The sequence below is a fragment of the Stegostoma tigrinum genome, chromosome 21 (assembly GCF_030684315.1).
Source record: "Stegostoma tigrinum isolate sSteTig4 chromosome 21, sSteTig4.hap1, whole genome shotgun sequence".
Lineage (NCBI taxonomy): Eukaryota > Metazoa > Chordata > Chondrichthyes > Orectolobiformes > Stegostomatidae > Stegostoma > Stegostoma tigrinum.
Genome location: NC_081374.1, coordinates 42,571,858 through 42,577,857, shown reverse-complemented (window position 1 = coordinate 42,577,857; position 6,000 = coordinate 42,571,858).

Sequence of the window (6,000 nt, the reverse complement as noted above, 5' to 3'; positions counted from 1 at the left end):
CACTTCAAGACGAGATCCAGGTTTGCTTGAAACAAGTTGAGAATTCCTGACTCCACTAACAAACTGGACAGAGAATTGCAGACATTACCTTGGATGAGAACCATTTTCATCATGCTAATCTTTCATCTATTGCCTTTAATCTGAGCCTCCTAATAACTGACCTCCCTGCTCAGGGAAGCACGTCTTCCTTGCCCACCTTATCCAAGGCCTTCTTTATTTTGTGCATTGCTGTACTCTACTTTTAAAATTTGTTCTCGGTGCGTGAACACTTATTGTCCTTTCCTAATTACACTTTACAAGGAGGTGGGGAGCTGCCATCTTGAATTACTGCAGTCTGTGGCCAGGGTTCTCCAATGATGCTGAATGTGACAGAAACAGAAGTTGCTGGTAAAGCTCAGCAGGCCTGGCAGCGTCTGAAGTGAAATCAAAGTTAACACTTCAGTTCTGAGTCACCAGGCCCGAACATTAACTCTGATTTCTCTTCACTGACGCTGCCAGACCTGAGTTTTTCCAGCAACTTCTGCTTTTGTTTCTGATTTCCAGCATTGAAGCTCTTTTTCTGTTTTTTTTATGCCTTCTTGGGAGTTGCGTGTGGCCTGGTGTCCCGTTTGATATTCGCTAACCAAACAGAGACCTGGGATCGTCTTGGCCCATGTCCACGCTGGGAGTACAATCAGCAAGCCAGCCAATAGAGCACAGAGATCTGTTTCCAAGCCACTGTTTGCATCTCTTTTTATTGTTTGCTATCCTGCCCTCGGTGGGGATGTGATAGCTGATGGACCTTGCTGCAAGCCAACTGGTGTGATTAATAATAAAAGGTGTGCATGCACTCTCGTGAGTTCTCCCACCTTCAGAGATCCAGGTTCACAGTCCATTTTCGGGAAGGAAGTAATTGGCACTGTTGAGATCCAGTTCTGACCCTCCAATTGAGAGTTCTGTATTGTCATGCTGCTGGGGCTCAAATGTCCTACGTATCTCTACCTTCATTCCCTGTGAATGGTCAGTTACATCCCAAGCCACAGTTGGTGTCTTTAAATGGAAATGGACTGGGAGACTGTTTTAAAATATCACTTTCCTCATCTCCTACCTACACGCCTTTGATTCCCAATTGCTAGAATTGAGGCAGTGCTACAATTTTGCATCAGGCACTAAACGAAAATCCTCTTGCCCCAATTTTTAAAAAATCCCACAACGCTGCTCAAAGAGTGGGGTGTGATTGTGGGTGGTCGAGGTATTTTTCCATACCATCACTGCCGCACCCTCTCCTCCTCCTCCACCCCCGCCCCAGTATGTTCTGGCCAGTGTTATTCTGTGTCAACCTTATCAAAATAGATTTACTGGATATTATTGGATTGCTGCCTTGGGAGCTTGCCATGTACAAATAAGCTGTTGTTTTCTGCATTACAATAATGACGACCCTTCAAAAAGTGGTTCCTAGTCAGTAAGGTGCTTTGAGGCTTGCGGAGGTTCAGACTGGCGCTGCGTGAAAGGAAGTGTTTGTCATTTCCTCGGCTGTCATGCCTGTTGGGGTAGGGTGACCGATCACAGAGAAGGAAGGAGTGGCAAAGCTGTCTGTCTGACACAATGCATCCTCCCCATCTTCTCTCTGTTACTGCTAAACCTACCGACAGGTATTGAGAGACCAAACAAAAGTCTTTGCTCTCTATTCGACCACCAGCAATAATGTAATGTTCAGGAATGAAGTTAAACCCTAATTACATGATAACTCACTATAATTCCTTTCATGTAATTTTTAATTTCCTTTGAAAATATTAATTAACAATTGTACTATTTGAAGTTTTCAAATTACTACTAACATTATTTGTAAAATGATATCGCCCATAAGTAGTGAAAGAATGTTCACCCTCAGGAGCTATGGTTTTCAAAAGCCAGTATCACCGTCTCTTTCTAAATCTCTTTAAACATGATAATGTTCTGGAAGTGCTGTGTGTTTGCCCCCATTCATAAAAATAGGAGCAGGAGTAGGCCATTCAGCCCTTTGAGCCAGTTCTGCCGTTCAATATGATCACGGCTGATCATCCACCTCAGTCTCCTGTTCCAGCTTTTCCAACTTCCCTTTGGGTCCTTTTAGCCCTTAACGTTGACATGCTTTCATTTGGCCCCACCTGCTCTCTGTAGCAGACGCTTTCAGCCTCTCGCCGATCTCTGGGTGAGGAAATCTGTCCTCATTCTCCTCACAGGTTCAATCCCACCCTCTGGCAACTGTGTGTGGAATTTGCACCTTCTCCCTGTGCCTGCGTGGGTTTCCTCTGGTTCCCCCCTCACTGTCTAAGGATGTGCAGGCCAGGTGGGTTGACCATGGGAAATGCAGGGCGGTAGGGGGTGGGTCTGGGTGGAATGCTCTTCAGATGGGTGGTGCAGACCCGATGGGCTGAATGGTCTGCTTCCACGCTGTAGGGATTCTATGACAATGTTGATCTCAGCCCTAAATAGCCTACCTTGTATCTATGGACTATGGTCCCCTGGTTTTCATTCCCCTGGTGGTCATTTAAGACCATCCTTGCTGCATTTATCCTGTCTAGTCCTGTTGGAATTTTGTAGGCTTCTATGAGATTCCACCCCCCTCTTTCACCCCTCCCGTGTCCCCCCCACCCACCCAGTTCTTCTAAATTCCACTGATTACCATCCTAACCCCTCCAGCCTCTCTCTATACATCAGCCCTGTTATCCCAGGAATCAGCCTGGTATGTACTACAAATGCCCCTCGATGTTTGAATGGCTTGTCCCTGAAATGCTGTGCTAAGGATGATGGAGGGAATGTTGCAAACCAGCAGGCAGAGATTTGGGAGAAGGTGGCACACTCAATTGGGCAGCATAGAGGGAAGCTGGTTACTGGCCTCTGGAGAAATGGAAAGTGTTTGCCTGCCTGTCCAAGCCCCAGGTTTAAGCTAAATAATACCTCAGCGTATGGCCCGCGAGGAATTTTTGATAAGCATCTGGTTAGATTTTCAGCAATATATGTACATATGAATATCACTTTGAGGAACTAGTTGACAGAAGAAATTGCAACCAATCTGCAGTTTGAATCTGAGTGCTTAGGGTTTTGATTGTTTCCTGAACACATCGAAGTACGGAAGCTGTCGGAAGTGATTGAGTGGTTACTGAGAGCTCAGCGCATTCTCTGGCTGAGACTATGGCTTTTATACATCCGAAAGAAAAAGGCTGAACTACGGCACCAGATGCGCGATCGCCCTGCAGAGCTTCCTCCCCATCCTCCAGGCTGCTCTGACCTGTCCAAGTTTATTTCTCACCCCTTTCCCCAGGAGCGTTATTTGCAGTTGAAAGAACTTGTTAAAAAGTCTGGTTGTTGGCTTTGTGTCAAAGCTATTTGTAATGTGTCATTTAACTTTCCCTTCTCTTAATGGGTCACTATCTTCCCAAAGACATCTTTGGCAAACCTCATTTTCTGTTTGTTTATATCTTACATGTAACAAAGCTGAGCACAAAGTGTTAGTACCTCAGTGTCTCTCTCTGACACAAATCAAGGTCACTGGTGTGTAATGTCTGTGCAGTTTTGGAGTGTGATTTCCAATGTTTGTTTTTCTTTCTAGAATTCCCTCTAACGTGCTTCAAATGAAAAATGTTGTCCTGATATTGTTCCTCATAGCAGTTGAAAGATGTTCATCTTCTTTTATGTGCTCAGACCTGTTACCATTACCCAGATGTCTGTGGATACCTCCTGTCTCCTGGCATGGTGCACCTTAGGGATAGCATGGTGGCTCAGTGGTTAGCACTGCTGCCCCTCCCCGCCAGGGACCCAGAATTAATTCCACCTTCAGGCAAACATTTATATGGAGTTTGCGCCTTCTTCCTGTGTCTGCGCGGGTTTTCTCCAGGTTCCTCCCACAGTCCAAAGATGTGCAGGTTAGGTGGATTGGCCATGGGACATGTTGGATTAAAGGGCTAGGGTAGTGGGGGGAGTGAGTCTGGGTAGGATGCTATTCATTGGGTCGATGGGTTGCATGGCCTCCTTCTACACTGTAGGGATTCTATGATTCTCTCCCGTGGGTTACTTCTAGCTCTGCTTCCCTCTTCCCTCACCACTTGTTGAGACAAGATTAACCGTATTTTTCTAAGCAGGCTGAAAGATTGGCAGGGGATCTACGACCTGGTTACAGCAGTCTCCGGAGAGCCTGAGGGAGGCTGGGATGTAAACTGCCTTACTTTCTCTGGCACTTTGCTAGGCTGCTGCTCTTTGGTGGTAATTAGGCAGTGCTCTGGGCTGCCAGCCAGTCCTGCATGTATGCTCTGGTCATCACTTCACAAGGGTTTGGTCCTGCTGGGTGACAGGCCTGGAACTATGAATGACCCAGCTGGTGGTGGGGGGTGTCTTTGAATAGTTGGAACAGACACTGGTTTAACTGAGGTGGAGGGAAGATGCTAGCACAGGAAAGAAAACAAAAATAGCATCAGGCTGAGGGACATGTCAGTAAACGTTTTGCATACCAGATATTTGGGTGCCCTTATCCTGAAGCTTTTGACATAAAGCACTAAGTGATGTGACTTGCTGCATTGTTCTGCCCACTTCACTGGGGAAGTTTGTGTTCCTGAGAGCATCAGACGCCTGTAGAATCGATCTGTCGGTACCCACGCCCCTCTGTCTTTCAGCTATTTATTGTCACTTCCTGGCAGAGTCTTTCACTGGAGAATAAAATGAACCCAGTTCTGTTTTCTATTTGTCTCTCGCCCCTCTGCATATGTTTAAGGTGAGAGGAGAAAGATCAATAAAAGACCTGAGGGGGGGTGGGTGGCAACTTTTTCCAACAGAGTGTGGTAGGTATGTGGAATGAACTGCCAGAGAGAAGTGGTGGGTGCAGGTACAGTTACCACATCTAAAAGACATTTGGATGAGTACATGAATAGGGAAGGCTTGGAGGGATCTGGGCCAAATGCAAGCAACCAGGACTAGTTTGGTTTGGGAACATGATTTACGTGGACTGGTTGGACCTCTGTCTCACTCTGTGGGTGGGGGTCTCTGTCTGTGTAGAGGTGGGGCAGGATGTCCATGTAGGTGTGTCTGTGCATATCTGTTGGTTTTTTCCCCCCCTCTCCCCTCGTGGAGCAGGTGGTTGCTCCCGAGCCTGGGGGTAATGAGGGTTGATAACAGCTCGCATCCTAAAGCCTGAATGTTAGCTCACAGCTGATCCCCAGACAACTGAAGGCTGGAGCTTAGCTGTTTCTTAGCCTTCATGGCTCACTTCCACCTCCTCAGGCTGTTCACCTCCCTTTGGCTTCAGTTTTGTGATCATTTGGGAAAACCGGTGCACATTCAGCTGCACTGAGGGGGAAGGAAGATGCTGATCGAGAAGGTGAGTGGGTGTGCAGAGGAGGAATGATTCACCAGGTGAGTAACCACAGGCTTTTGCTCAAGGTTACTTTTATTGTGACATAATTATTCTCCAGTGCCTGATTCTCCTGAAGGTTTCTAGAACTGAGACTATTTGAGAGTTCTTTCAGAGTTGTGCAGAAGTTGTACAGATAACTGTAAGAAATGGGAGTGGGAAAATATCCTTTCTCTGGTTTCTCATGTCTGCTCTGCCATTTAGTAATATTGTGGCATTTTGCTTGACCTCAGTTCCATTTCCTGCCTGAACTCAGTTCTTCAATTCCCATGCAATGCCCAAAAATCCTTTGATCTCAACTTTGAATATTTATTTATTGAGTCTCCTTACACTGCTGAGATACAGAATTCCAAATACGCTCAATCATCAAATTGAAGAAATTTCTCCTCCTCTCAACTTTTAATGCCTGTCCCCTTCTCCTGATATCACGACCCTTTTTTACCGACAGGGAAATCCAATCTTTTGGCACCTACCCTATCAAACCCCTTCCCAATCTTCAGTCTCAATGAGATCACCTCTCATTCTAGATGCCAGAGAGTACAAGCTGGTCTGCTCAATATTTCCCCGTAGGACAACCCTCCCATCCCACAAATCAATCCCGAAAGCCTCCAACACACCCATTCTGAAGCAAGTCGATC